The following is a 15907-nucleotide window of genomic DNA, read 5'->3' on the forward strand; positions in this document are numbered from 1 at the left end:
CTGTGCAACTCACTCCACCCTGTACACCTGACAGAGCAACTCACTCCACCCTGTACACCCAACAGAGCAACTCACTCCACCCTGTACACCCAACAGAGCAACTCACTCCACCCTGTACACCCAACAGAGCAACTGACCCCACCCTGTACACTCGACTGAGCAACTCACCCCACCCTGTACACCCGACTGTGCAACTCACCCCACCCTGTACACCCGACTCCTTGGACACCAATTCAGCCCACCCTGTACACCCGACTGTGCAACTCACCCCACCATATACACCCAACTGTGTAACTCACTCCACCTTGTACACCCGACTGTGCAACTCACCCCACCCTGTACACCCGACTGAGGAACTCACTCTGCTGTGTAATTCACCCCATCATTGTGTAACTCACCCCACTGTGTAACTCACCCCATTGCTGCATAACTCACCCCACTGTGTAACTCACCCCATCACTGTGTAACTCACCCCACTGTGTAACTCACGCCACTGTTTAGCGCACAGAGCTCCATCATAAGGTCCAGTCTCACTCTTCTGAATACACTGTTGAGTCACTGAAGCTTCAATTATCCTGAGCTTTTCCTAACCAGAACCCTTCTGAGAGCCATGAGCATGTCTGTAGGCTCAGCTGTGAAGTTTCCCGATTCCAGGAGCACTTGCCTTGTCAGGGGCCAGGATACTGCCAGACCTGTGTTCCCCACAGGTGTGTTGCCACTGCAGCTGTTCCAGTCCAGGACACAGCCTTGTAATGTCAGCGTGGATGTGTAAGTGTGCAGGGAACAGTCGGTACCAGTGTAGAGACCCCTGGATGTGGCCATCCACTCTCAATGGCCCTAGGTCCTTCCAGACCCTCCGTGTTTATTTCCCAGGGAACCTCTGGTTTGGAACCGTAACTGCAAAGAGGGAAGTCACAGAAGCTCAGTGGGATGGTCTCACTTGCTTGCCAAGAACATACTGCTCCTCTAAAATTCTCTCGTAGTTTCTACACCCAAGACATGGGCCAAAAATTCAGAAGCCACTGGGACCGCCTTGGAAGAACAAACTCAGCCAGGGCCTTTGTCCGTCATCCCGAGTCACTAGCACTCAGGCATCCTGTGCCAGGAAAGGGGGTCTTGGCCCAGAGCTCACCCTCTCCGCTGAGGCACAGCTGGGGCACGCTTGGTCCCTCGGAGCTAAGATGCTCTGCACTGCGCTTTTAAGGAGCAGGGATCCTGCCAGGGAGGACTCTTAAACAGAACCACAATAAGCAGTGATTTACGGTCAGCCCCTGCACGCAGCAGATGCTGTGGGCCTGCTGAGCTCAGGAGCGGTGCACCTGCATGCCTGCCTCCCGGCCTGACGCAGCTCCAGCCTCTGTGCTCCATGCTGACTCCTGTCCCACCAGCATCAGCCGCCAGTGGTGGGGGAGACATTCTTTCCACCGTAAGGATTTGTTTCCAGTAAACACAATTAGCACATAAAACTGTGCACCACGTGGTGAAAGGAATTAGGAAAATATGCTGTGTTTACTTTGTGGTTCCAAGAGCTGATATCTTTAAACCTTTGATCTGCCAAGAGCCCAGATCATGGGCAGGAAAGGAGGGATAAACCTGGCCCAAGCAGCCAATGGATAAACAGCCACCCAGCAGTCTCCTCACAGCACGACTCAGATGCTGCTCCTGAGCTGTGCTTCCGAGTGTGGGGCTGTGTGGCCTCTGCCCCCAAGTGGAGGCTCCTGCAGAGCACAGCTGGGCCAGGAGCTGGGTGGCTCCGTTGATGCTTCATTTCTGTACCTCAGTTTCCATCCAAAGAAGAGGAGACAGCACAGGGCTCTTGAGCAGATCAAGACAGTTCCCATGAGATGCTGGGGGCAGTGTCAGATGATGCCAGTGACTGAAAAGGAAGCAGCCTGTGTTACCAGGACGTATGACCTCCCCACTGCTTTCCAGAAGGTTCCTGAATAACCCACCCCTTATTTACATGTAATTAGGTGGAGGTATAAGCAGAGCCAGACAGCAATACAAGGGGTCCCTCTGCCTGTGGACATCCCTGCTCTGTCTGTGCAGCAGCCACTGGCTGTGCCCTATTGCCCCAATTACCTCTTCCTCCACCATCAGCTCAGGCATGAGTCTCTCCTGATCAATGCCTCCTCTACCATCAGCTCACGTGTTATTCTCCCCTGATCAACCCCACCTCCACCATCAGCTCACATATGACTCTCTCCTGATCAACCCCTCCTCCACCGTCAGCTCATGTGTGAATTTCTCCTGATCAATGCCTCCTCCACCATCACCTCACATATGACTCTCTCCTGATCAACGCCTCCTCCACCATCAGCTCACGTGTGAATCTGCCCTGATCAACCCCTCCTCTACCGTCAGGTCACATGTGACTCTCCCCTGATCAACGCCTCCTCCACTGTCAACTTGTGTGAAATCTCTCCTGATTAACACCTCCTCCATCGTCAGCTCACGTGTGAATCTCCCCTGATCAACGCCTCCTCCACCATCAGCTCACGTGTGACTCTCCCCTGATCAACACCCCCTCTGCCATCAGCTCACATATGACTCCCCAGATCAACACTCCCTCCACCATCAGCTCATGTGTGAATCTCCCCTGATCAGCGCCTCCTCCACCATCAGCTCACGTGTGAATCTCTCCTGATCAATGCCTCCTCCACTGTTGGCTCACATGTGAATCTCTCCTGATGAGAAGTCCATGGTCACTTGAGTCGTTTTTCTCCTGTACATTTCTCTGGCTACTTTCAAGATTTTTTTTTCTTTATCTTTGGTTTTCACCAGTTTGATATGTAAAGGTCTGACTTTCTCTTAATGTCTGTTGTTTGGGGTTTTCTGAGCTTTTTAATCTGCAGACGTATGTCTTTAACCACATTTGGGAGTCTGTGCACATTATTTTTTGAAATACTTCTTCTGTCCCATCTTTTCCTCCTTCTCTCCTTCTGGGAGCTCCAGTTACCCATCTGTTAGACCTTCTGGAATTGTGCCACAGCCCTCTGAGGCTCCTAACATTCTTTTCCTCAGAAACTTTTATTTTCATTTACATTTTGGTTGAAGGAATGTTATTGTCCTCTTTTTAATAACAACTGACAGATATTCTTCATATTCTGGCATTTCTCATATTTGAGAATGTCTACTTCTCAACTTTATAATTAAACACAAAATATTCAACTAATTGGAGAATGGAGTCCATTTACATTCAGGGTTGTTTATAAGTGAGGACTTACTCCTGCCATGGTGGGGCTTGTTTGAGGTTGCCTTGTAACCCCTCTCCGCTTTCCCTCCTTTGTTACTGTCATCCTTTGTGACCAAGTGATTTTCTCTGACAGTATGTTTTAATTCATTGATTTTATTTTTAGTGTATCTATTGTAGGTGTTTGCATTATGGTTATTATGAGGCTTACAAAAACATTTTATAGACATTTTGAAGAGATGACAACTATCATAGATCTCTGTTCACTTTTTAAATGATTTTCTCTTTCTTTAGCTTATATGTCTTCCATCAATCTCTTGAAATTGACTACTATCTTCCTCTATTAAACCTGAACTTTTTATTTCAAATATTGTATTTTTTTCGTTTTAAAATTCCATTTGGTTCTGTTTAATATTTTGTATTTCTTGCTCAGATTTTTTATATTTTAATTCATCATAAGCATATATTCCTTTACTTTGCTGAGAACCGTTATAATAGCTGTTTTAAGGTACTTGTCTGGTAACTCCAACAGTCTTTTCATCTCAATGCTGGCAACTAAAAACTGCCATTTCTTTTGAAGATTGGTAATATTTTTCTTGGTCTTCATGTGTCAAATAATTTTTTATTTTATCCCCAAAAATAAATGTTGTGTGTAGTGGCTCTGGATTCTGTTTCCCCAGAGAGAAAGTGGAAGCTTCTAAACCTAGGCGAGTGATCTGCAGAGAAAAACCGAGGCAGGCAGACACCTTCCATCCAAGAGGGCTCTTGGCTTCACTCAGGAGAGATTCATGCAAGAGCTGACAGTGGAGGAGGCGTTGATCAGGAGAGATTCAAGTGACCGTGGACTTCTCATCACATTACATATGAGAGAACAATTACTTGAGTGACTGTGGACTTCTCATCAGAATTCATAGAGATTAGTAGATGTATTTACAATGATGAAAAACCAAACAAACCTCTCAGCCTAAAATTCTATATCCAGAGAAAATTTCCTTCAGTAATGAACACAATGTATGTTTATTTTAAGGAAAACTAAGATAATTCAGCAGCAGCAGACCTGCACTACAAAAAAATGCTAAAAGAAGTTATTCAGGCAGAAGAAATAATTCCAGAGGGAAACTAGCATCTTCAGAAATGAAGAGAATCAGAATAAAAAGGTAAATATCTGGGTATGTATAGAAGTGTCCAGGCACAGTGGCTCACACCTGTAATCCCAGCTCTTCAAGAGGCTGAGGCAAGTGGATCACTTGAGCTTAGGAATTCAAGACCATCCTGGCCAACATGGTGAAACCCCATCTCTACTAAAAATACAAAACTTAGCCAGGCATGGTAGTGTGCACCTGTAGTCCCAGCTACTCGGGAGGCTGAGACAGGAGAATCACTTCAACCTGGGAGGCACAGGTTGCACTGAGCCAAGATTACGCCACTGCACTCAAGCCTGGGCAACAGAGGAAGACTCTGTCTCAAAAAACCAGTGTGTGTGTGTGTGTGTGTGTGTGTGTGTGTATTTTTATTAATTTCTTTAAAAACACACATCTCTTTAAATTAAAAATTAGAGGATATATGTTGTAATATATATATGACAACTACAACATAATGGACAGTGAGAGGATAAATGGAACATACGAGTGCAAGACTTCTACATTATGTGTGAAGTGGTGAAGTCTTACCCCTAAGTAGATTGTGAAAATTTGAGAATATATATTATAATCCTCAACACCACTATGAAAAAATGAATGCAAAGAGAAACAGTTTAAAACTCAATAGATAAATTAAAATAAAAACATTTAAAATATGTAAAAAATCTTAAGGAAAGCATCAAAGAGGGACTACAGGAACAAAAAATGTGAGGCACAATAAGAAAACACATAATGAAAATATCGATATAAATCCAAAAATATTAGTAATCATATTAAATATTTTTGGAGTCAACATACCCGTTAAAAGTCAAAAATTATCAGGATAAAAGAAAGCAAAACCTAAACTTCTGCTTCCAGATACGATAGACATCCTTCTCCATATTCTGCTCCATAAGTACAAATAAAAACATTATATGTAAAACAAACATAAGAAAACTCCCAAGGTGAAGAAAAGACAGGCTGGTTAGAGACATCAGGACCCACAGAAGAATATAGATGTGAGTTCCATGGGGTTTGTTTTCCTTTTCTTATATCCTAGACTTGAAGCTGAGGAAGCAACCTGGAAATGCCAATAGGCCTACCTAAAAAAATCCAAAATAAGAGCTCTCAATCTACCTAAAAGATCAGGAAAGGAATAGCCTAACTTAACTTTTAGACTGTACCCACTATACTCCAGCCAAATACCACAGAAAAGCTGCTGCCCTGACCCCTATCATGCCAGCAGAGACCAACTGGGGAGCCTAGACTTCTATCCTCACCAAACTGTAATGAGGTACTTCAATACTTCTATCAGGGTGGGGTCAGGGAAGGCTGAGAGGGGCACTGGGACCTTATCACTACTGGGTGGTAAAGAAGCCCATCTTTTTGCAGTGTCAGTAGAGATCACGTGGGAAGCCTGGACTTCCGCTCTATCTGGCAGTAATGAGGTGTCTTTCTCCCACCCTGCCAGAGCAGCATCAGAGGAAGCCTAGTGGAGAGTCAACAAAGAGGTCGCATATGCCCCTCCTCCTCAGGTGTCAGTGGAAGCCATATGCAGAACAGCAATGAGACAAGGAATAGAAGATATAAGGAAGAACCAAGTGGATATTTTATAACTAAAAAATACAATAACTGAAATAAAAGACCTCAATGGGTTGGCTCCACAGCAAAACTGAAGGAACAGCAGAAAGAATCAGTGAAACAGACTTGCAATAAAAATCACCCAATCTGAATAACAGGGAGAAAATAGACTGGAAAAAAAATGAACGGAACCTCAGGGACTTTGGAGGTTATAACAAAAGATCTGAATTCGTGTCATCAAAATCTCAGAAGGAGAGGAGAAAGAGGATGCAGCTGGAAAAACCCTAAAAATAAAATTACTGAAAACTTAAGAAATTTGACAAAATACATAAACCTATAAATATGAGAGGCTGAAAAACTCCAGATAGGATACATTCAAAAAAGTTCATATCAAGACACATCATAGTCAAACTTCTGAAAAGTAAAGACATGGAGGGAAATGATATTTTACCTACAGGGAAAAGCAATTCAAATGGCAACAGATTTCTCATCAGAAACCATGGAGGCTAGAAGGAAGTAGCACAACGTTTTTTAATTGCTGAAAGACAAAACTGCCAACACAAGCCTGTATTCAGCAAAAATCATCTTCAGGATTGAAAGGGAAAATTGAGACATTCTTAAAGAAAACTAAGAACATTTGTCACCAGCAGATATATTGAAAAAGAATGTCTAAAGGGGCTTCCCTACACAGAAAGAAAATGATCAAAGAAGAAAACTGGTAACATCAGCAAGGATGAACAGGGTAGCAAAAGTATGGGTATATATGGTGCACCTTTTTTCTCCTCTCAAGTTTTCTAAATTATATTTGATGAAGCAAAAATTAAACCACCGTACCTCTAAATACTAATATATCTGGAGGAGATGTTTGTGACAATTATGTCATAGATAGGAGATTAAGAAGACATAAAGGGAGGTGAAGTTTCTACACTTTACTCAAACTGGTAAAATGATGATGCAAGTATACAGTGATAAGCTATTTATATAAATGTAATATCTAGAGCAATCATTAAAAAGCAATATAAAGTGATATACTTTAAAACACTATAAACAATTCAAAATGGAGTTATAAAAATTGTTCAAGTAACTCGCAGGAAGACAGGAAAGGGGAAAAAAAGCTGAAAAACAGAACCAACAGAAAACAAAAAAATAAAATGTCAGACAGAGGCCCTAAAATATCAATAATTATATTAAGTGTAAATGGTCTAAATACATTAATTAAAGACAAAGATTTGCAGAATTGATTAAAAACTGTGACCTATTTATACGTTAGTTACAAGAAACTTACTTCAAACATAACAATATAGATGAGTTGAAAGTTAAGGAATGGAATAAAATTCATCATGTAGACATTCAGCCAAAAAAAAAAAGTAGAAATGATTATAGTACATTAGATAAAATAGACTACAGGACAGAGAAAATTACCAGAGACAGATACGGACATTGTGTAATGATAAAAGAGTCAATTCACCAAAAAGACATAGGAATGAACTAGATGTATATGCTCCTAATAGTGATATACAAAGTATGTGAGGCAAAAATTAGTAGAACATAAAGGAGAAATAAACAAATCTATAATTATAGTTGGAGACTTCAACATGCTTTTCTCTATAATTGATAAAGTAACTAGACAGAAAATCAGCAAGACCATAAAATCCAATAACACTATCAACAAATAGAATCAAATAAACATTTACAGAACCACCACTCAACAACACCAGACTATATGCTCTTTCCAAATGCCAATGGAACATACACGAAGATAAACCATATCCTGGGCCATAAAATAAATCTCAACAGACTTAAATAAAAGAATTTAAAACATAGAGAATATGTTTTCCATCTGCAATATAATCAAATTAGAAATCAATAACAGAAAGATAACAAGAAGAGTCCAAGTTCTTGAAAACTAAACAATACACTTCTAAAGAATCCATGGGTGACAGAGGAAGTGAAAGAAAATCACTACACTAAACTGAATGCCAATAAAAATATAAATAAAAATTTAAGTGACATAGCTAAAGCAGTACTGACAGGGAAATTTATAATACTAAATGACTATGTTAGCAAAGAGAAAAGTTTGAAATGAATAATCTAAGCTCCCACCTCCAGACCCTAGAAGAAGAGCAAAATAATATTTTACCCAAAATAGCAGAAGGAAGGAAATAATAAGGATAAGAGGAGAAAGCCACAAAGTTGAAAAAAAAGAAAAACAAAAGGGAAAAATAAGGAAGCAGAGAATTTTTTTCTTTAAAAAGATCAATACAGGCCGGGCATGGTGACTCACGCCTGTAATCCCAGCACTTTGGGAGGCCGAGGCAGATGGATCACGAGGTCAAGAGATCGAGATCATTCTGGTCAACATGGTGAAACCCCAGCTCTACTAAAAATACAAAAATTAGCTGGGCATGGTGGCATATGCCTGTAGTCCCAGCTACTCGGGAGGCCGGGGCTGGAGAATTGCTTGAACCCAGGAGGTGGAGGTTGTTGTGAGCCGCGATCATGCCATTGCACTCCAGCCTGGGCAACAAGAGCGAAACTCCATCTCAAAAAAAAAAAAAAAAAGATCAATACAATAGACACATTTGTAGCAAGACTGATCAAAAAGAGAAAAGGCATAAATTATTAATATTAGAAATAAAAGGGGCTGTCACTAAAGACCCTGTAGACATCAAAGGATATTAAAGGAATACTGTAAACAACTCTATGTAAATATGGCCACTTAAATGAAATAGACCAATTCATTAAAAGAAAAAATGACCACAACAATCCAATATGAAATAGATCATTTGAACATTTTTACAACTATTTAGAAAATTGAATTTGTAATTTAAATATTGCCAAAAAAGAAATTTTCAGGCCCAGATGGTTTTATTGCAGAATTTTACCAAATTTTAAAATAATTTATAATTCTATCCAATCTCCTTCAGAAAATAGAAGAGGAGGGAAGACTTTCCAACTCATTTTATGAAATTAGTATTACCTTAAAACTAAAACCAGGCAAAGACAATAACAAAAAAAGAAAACTGGCCAGGCACAGTGGCTCATGCCTATAATCCCAGCACTTTGGGAGACCAAAGTGGATGGGTCACAAGGTCAGGAGTTCAAGACTAGCCTGGCCGGTATGGTGAAACCCCATCTCCACTAAAAATACAAAAAGTAGCCAGGCATGGTGGCATGCACCTGTAGTCCCAGCTACTTGGGAGGCCGAAGCAGAATTGCTTGAACTGGGGAGGCAGAGGTTGCAGTGATCCAAGATCATGCCACTACACTCTAGCATGGAGACAGAGTGAGACTCTGTCTCAAAAGAAAAGAAAAGAAAAGAAAAGAAACACCATAGACAAGTTAATATTGATGTAAAAATCCTTAACAAAATATTACCACATAGAATTTAAGCAATATATAAAAAGAATTACATACCATGACCAAGTGAAACTTATTCCAGGAATGCAAGACAATTACAGTATTTGAAAATCAAATCATGTGATCTACAGTATTAATGGACCAAAGAAGAAAAATCATATGTCCATATTAATTAAAGCAGAAAAAAAAAACTTACAAAAATTCTTAATCATGAGATAAATACCAGAAGTAATAAATGAATTTGGCACTGTTATTGGATACAGGATAAACATACAAAAATCAATTATAGAAGATGGCCGAATAGGAACAGCTCAGGCGTGCAGTTCTCAGTGAGAACAATGCAGAGGGTGACTGATCACTGCATTTCCAAAAGAGTTTTTACTGCCCGCAAACCAGGATATTCCTCGGCTGAAAAGTGCCATGAATTTCCAGCATGGCTGTTTCAGCCAGTGCCACAGGTCTCTGAACAAAAACTCACATAAATCTGGGCAGCCATTTCAACTTGTGCCCGGAACACCTGGGAGACAGAGCCACCCATTCAACTGAAAAAAGGGGGCTGAAACAGGGAGCCAGGTGATGTGGCTCAGTGGGTCTCACCCCCACAAAGACCAGCAAGTCGAAATGCACTGCACTGAGAGTTTCACAGCAAGCACAGCTGGACCCAGGATGGTCCAGCTCGGTGGGGGGAAAGGCATCAACCATTACCAGTGCAGTCTACCACTACCAAGGTAGTCCACCATTACTGAGGCAGTCTCCCATTACCAAGGCAGTCCACCATTACTGAGGCAGTCCACCATTATTGAGGCAGACCACCATTACTGAGGCAGTTCTAACTATACCTCTAAAAACAAAACCACAAAGAAATTCACACAGTAGCTGGGCAGAGCCCACAGCAGCCCAGCAATGCCTCTGCTAGCAGACTGTGACTAGATTACCTCCTTGCTGGGCAGGGCATCTCTGACAAAAGGCAGCAGCACAACAGGAACTGATAAATAAAGCCCCACCTTCCCAGAATGGAGCACCTGGGAAAAAAGGTGGTTATGAGTTCTGTTGCAGCAGACTTAAATGTACCTGCCCAGAAGCTCTGAATGGAACAACGGAGCTCACAGCTCAGCACTTGAGCTCCTATAAGGGACAGACTATCTCCTCAAGCAGCTCCCTGACCCCTGTATATCCAAAAAGACACCGCATAAAGGAAAGCTCAGGCTGACATCTGGTGGATACCCTTCTGGGACAAAGATAACAGACGAAGAAACCAGCAGCAACCCTTACAGTTCGGCAGCCACCGCAGGTGATCCCCAGGCAAGCAGGGTGCAGAGTGGACCTCCAGCAGTCCTATAGCAGAGGGGCCCGACTGTTAAAAGAAAACTAAAAAACAGAAAGAAATAACTTCAACATCAACAGAAAGGATGTCCACTCAGAGACCCCATCCAAAAGTCACCAATTACAAAAACCACAGGTAGATAAATCCATGAAGAAGGGAAGAAACCAGTGCAAAAAGGATGAAAACACCAAAAACCAGAATGCCTCTCCTCCTCCAAGGGATCACAATTCCTCACCAGCAAGGGAACAAAGCTGGCTGGAGAATGAATGTGGTGAATTGACAGAAACAGACTTCAGAAGGTGGGTAATAATAAACTTATCTGAGCTAAATGAACATGTTCTAACCCAATGCAAAGAAACTAAGAACCTTGAAAAAATGTTAGACAAAATGCTAATGAGATTAAGCAGCTTAGAGAAGAATACAAATGACTTGATGGAGCTGAAAAACACAACACAAGAACTTCACCAATCATACACAAGTTTCAACAGCCAAATCGACCAAGCAGAAGAAAGGATATCAGAGATTGAAGATCAACTCAATGAAATAAAACAAGAAGGCAAGATTAGAGAAAAAAGAGAGAAAAGAAATGAACAAAACCTCTAAGAAATATGGGATTATGTGAAAAGACCTAATCTATGTTTGATAGGTGTACCTGAATGTGACAAAGAGAATGAATCCAAGCTGGAAAACACTCTTCAGGATATTATCAAGGAGAACTTCCCCAACCTAGCAAGGCAGGCCAACATTCAAGTCCAGGAAATACACCACAAAGATACTCCTCAAGAAGAGCAACCGCAAGACACATAATCGTCAGATTTACCAGGGTTGAAATGAAGGAAAAAATACTAAGGGCAGCCAGAGAGAAAGGTCGGGTTACCCATGAAAGGATGCCCATCAGACTCACAGCAGATCTCTCAGCAGAAACCCTACAAGCCATAAGAGAGTTGGAGCCAATATTCAACATCCTTAAAGAAAAGAACTTTCAACTAGAATTTCATATCCAGCCAAACTAAGCTTCATAAGCGAAGGAGAAATAAAATACTTTACAAACAAGCAATTGCTCAGAGATTTTGTCACCACCAGGCCTGCCTTACAAGAGCTCCTGAAAGAAGCACTACATATAGAAAGAAACAACCAGTATCAGCCACTCCAAAAATGTATCAGTAAAGGGCATTGACACAATGAAGAAACTGGATCAACTAATGGGTAAAACAACCAGCTAGCATCAAAATGGCAGGATAAAATTCACACATAACAATATTAACTTTAAATGTAAATGGGCTAAATGCCCCAATCAAAAGACCCAGACTAGCAAATTGGATAAAAAGTCAAAACCCATCAGTGTGCTGTATTCAGGAAACCCATCTCATGTGCAAGGACACACATAGGCTCAAAATAAAGAGATGGAGGAAGATTTACCAAGCAAATGGAGAGCAAAAAAAAAGCAGGAGTTGCAATCCTAATCTCTAATAAAATAGACTTCAAACCAACAAAGATCAAAAGAGACAAAGAAGGACATTACATAATGGTAAAAGGATCAATGCAACAAGAAGAGCTAACAATCCTAAATATATACGCACCCAATACAGGAGCACCCAGATACATAAAGCAAGTTCTTAGTGACCTACAAAGAGACTTAGACTCCCAAACAACAATAGTGGGAGACTTTAACACTCCACTGTCAATATTAGACAGATCCACGAGACAGAAAATTAACAAGGATATTCAGGACTTGAACTCAAATCTGGACCAAGCAAACCTAATAGACATTTACAGAACTCTCCACCCCAAATCCACAGAATATACATTCTTCGCAGCACCACATTGTGCCTTCTCTAAAGTTGACCACATAATTGGAAGTAAATCACCCCTCAGCAAATGCAAAAGAACGGAAATCATAACAAACAGTCTCTCAGACCACAGTGCAATCAAATTAGAACTCAGGACTGAGAAACTATCTCAGAACTGCACAACTTCATGGACATTGTATGACTGGCTTTTGAATGTTGACTGCATAAACAATGAAATGAAGGCATAAATAAAGATGTTCTTTGAAACCAACAAGAATGAATACACAACATAAGGGAATATCTGGGACACATTGAAAGCAGTGTCTATAGGGAAATTTATAGCAATAAATGCCCACATTTAAGAGAGGAAACAAACAGATGGACAAACATTCCATGCTCATGGTTAGGAAGAATCAATATTGTGAAAATGGCCATACTGTCCAAAGTAATTTATAGAGTCAATGCTATCCCCATTAAGCTACCTATGACCCTCTTCATAGAACTGGAAAAAACCACCTTAAACTTCATATGGAACCAAAAAAGAGCCCACATAGCCAAGACAATTCTAAGCAAAAAGAACAAAGCTGGAGGCATCACACTACCTGACTTCAAACTATACTACAAGCCTACAGTAATCAAAACAGCATGGTACTGGTCCAAAACAAAGATATAGACCAATGGAACAGAACAGAGGCCTTGGAGGTAATGCCACACATCTACAACCATCTGATCTTTGACAAACCTGACAAAAAACAAGCAATGGGGAAGAATTCCCTGTTTAATAAATGGTGTTTGGGAAACTGGCTAGCCATGTGCAAAAAACAGAAACTGGACCCCTTCCTGACACCTTACACTCAAATGAACTCCAGATGGATTAAAGACTTAAACATAAGACCTAACACCATAAAAACTCTAGAATAAAACCTAGGTGAAACCATTCAGGACATAGGCAAGGACTTCATGACCAAAACGCCAAAAGCTTTGGCAACAAAGCCAAAATAGACAAATGGGATCTAATTAAACTCCAGAGCTTCTGCACAGAAAAAGAATCAATCATTAGAGTAAACCGGCAACCAACAGAATGGGAAAAATTTTTTGCAATCTACCCATCTGACGAAGGGCTAATAACCAGATTCTACAAAGAATTAAAAAAATTTACAAGAAAGAAACAAACAAACCCATTCAAAAGTGGGCAGAGGACATGAACAGACACTTTTCAAAAGAAGACATATATGAGGCCAATAAACATAAAAAAATGCTCATCATCACTGGTCATTAGAGAAATGCAAATCAAAACCACATTGTGATACCATCTCACGCCAGTTAGAATGGTGATAATTTAAAAATCTGGAGACAACAGATGCTGGAGAGGATGTGGAGAAATAGGAACACTTTTACACTGTTGGCGGGAGTCTAAATTAGTTCAACCATTGTGGAAGACAGTGTGACGATTCCTCAAGGACCTAGAAATAGAAATTCCATTTGACCCAGCAATTCTATTACTGGGTATATATCTAAAGGATTATAAATCATTCTATTATAAAGACACATGCACATGTATGTTCGTTGTGACACTGTTTACAATAGCAAAGACCTGGAGCCAACCCAAATGCCCATCGATGATAGACTGGACAAGGAAAATGTGGCACATATACACCGTGGAATACTATGTAGCCATAAAAAATGATGAGTATGTGTCCTTTGTAGGGACATGGATTAATCTGGAAACCATCATTCTCAGCAAAGTGGCACAAGAACAGAAAATCAAACACCACATGTTCTCACTCATAGGCACATGTTGAACAATGAGAACACATGGACACAGGGAGGGGAGCATCACACACTGGGGTCTGTCGTGGGGCACTAGGGGAGGGACAGTGTGGGGTAGGGAGGTTGGAGAGGGATAACATAAGGAGAAATGCCAGATATAGGTGACGGGGGTCCGGGGGATGGAGGCAGCAAACCACATTGCTATGTATGTACCTATGCAACAATCCTGCATGATCTGCACATATACCCCAGAACCTAAAGTACTATATATATATATATATATATGTAAAACAAAAGCAAAAACAAAAATCAATTATATTTTTGTATTTCAAAAAAATGTGTCTAGGTAATTCAAAGAAGAAAGGAAAGTCTCTTTTGGCAAATGGTGCTGAGGAAACTAGATATTCATATGAACATTTTTTCTTACTTTTTTTTTCTGAGATGGAGTCTCACGCTGCTACCCAGGCTGGAGTGCTGTGGAATGATCTTGGCTCACTGCAACCTTTGTCTCCCAGGTTCATTCAATTCTCCTGTTTCAGCTTCCTGAGTAGTTGGGATTACAGGCACCTGCCACCCTGCCCAGGTTAATTTTTTTATTTTTAATAGAGACAGGGTTTCACCACGTTGGCCAGGCTGTTCTCAAATTCCTGGCCTCAAGTGATCCACCCAAAGTGCTGGGATTACAGGTGTGAGCCACGGTACCCAGCTGAAAAAATGAACATTGATTGATATCATACACCCAAATTAACTCAAAATGAATTATAGCCCTAAATGTAAAACCAAAAACTATAGAAACTCTAGGAGAAAAATCTTGAAGTAGGCAAATATTTCTTAGGTTTGACACAAAAGACCATAAACCATTAAAGAAAAACTTGGTAAATTTAAAACTTTTGCTTTGGGAAAGATATCATTAAGGAAACAATAAAGCAAACCATAGAATAGAGAAAATATTTGCAAACGTGTGTCCAAGATAAATAACTCTTATGCATTAATGAGAAGATAGCAAATGACCCAACAAAAAAGTGGGCAAATTATTTAGACAGACATAAAAGGTATATGTGTTAAATAAGCATGTCAGAAATATGCAAATTAAAATCACAAAGAGACAGCACTACAAATCCACTAGAAAGGCTGAAATGAAAAAGACTGAGCATAGCTGGTATTAGTGAGGATGTGGAGTGACCAGAAAGGCCAGCATGTGGCACGATTTTGGAAAACAGTTTGATAGTTTCCACCTGTCATGTGGTGCAGCCATCCGCCTCCTAGGTGTTGATCCAGGAGAAACGGCAATATACGGTCACACAGCCCAAACCTGGAACCACCTAAATGCTCCCAAACTGAAGGTGGATAGTCAGAACGCAGCATATTTAATGCAAAAAAGTCAAAGGAACACACAGTGACGAAACCCAAGGGCGGGGCCGAGAGGTCCTACCTGCAGAGGGTCCGCAGCATCGGGGGGAGCGCTGGGTCGTTCTGTATCTCGGTTGTGGTGGGTCATTGAACTAGACATTCCAAAGTGTTTATTATACATAAATTATACTTTAATAAAGTGGATCTTAAAGACATAAAAAGAAATTTCTAATCAAATATTTAGCAAATCACGTCTAGCCACATAGTAAAATAATAATACATAAGACCTGTCTGTGCTTATCTTAAGATAGCAAGATTGTTCAACATTAGAAAATACAGTCCTATTAATATATATATATATTACACAATTTAAAACATTAATCCATAACATCAGAAAAGGAAGTAAGTCAAAAAGAGAAAA

The 15907-nt window shown here is 40.6% G+C and overlaps 1 long non-coding RNA gene across 1 annotated transcript; it reads right to left on the bottom strand.

The window, feature by feature from the left end:
- Positions 1 to 1490: 1490 nt before the first annotated feature.
- On the bottom strand, positions 1491 to 15691 carry LOC141581571 (uncharacterized). Its single transcript, XR_012514262.1, has 2 exons — positions 15569 to 15691; positions 1491 to 1876 (listed from the first exon to the last, which is right to left on the bottom strand). It is a non-coding gene; the product is annotated as an uncharacterized LOC141581571 (long non-coding RNA).
- Between the last annotated feature and the right edge of the window lie 216 nt (positions 15692 to 15907).

The sequence above is a fragment of the Saimiri boliviensis genome, chromosome 16 (assembly GCF_048565385.1).
Source record: "Saimiri boliviensis isolate mSaiBol1 chromosome 16, mSaiBol1.pri, whole genome shotgun sequence".
Lineage (NCBI taxonomy): Eukaryota > Metazoa > Chordata > Mammalia > Primates > Cebidae > Saimiri > Saimiri boliviensis.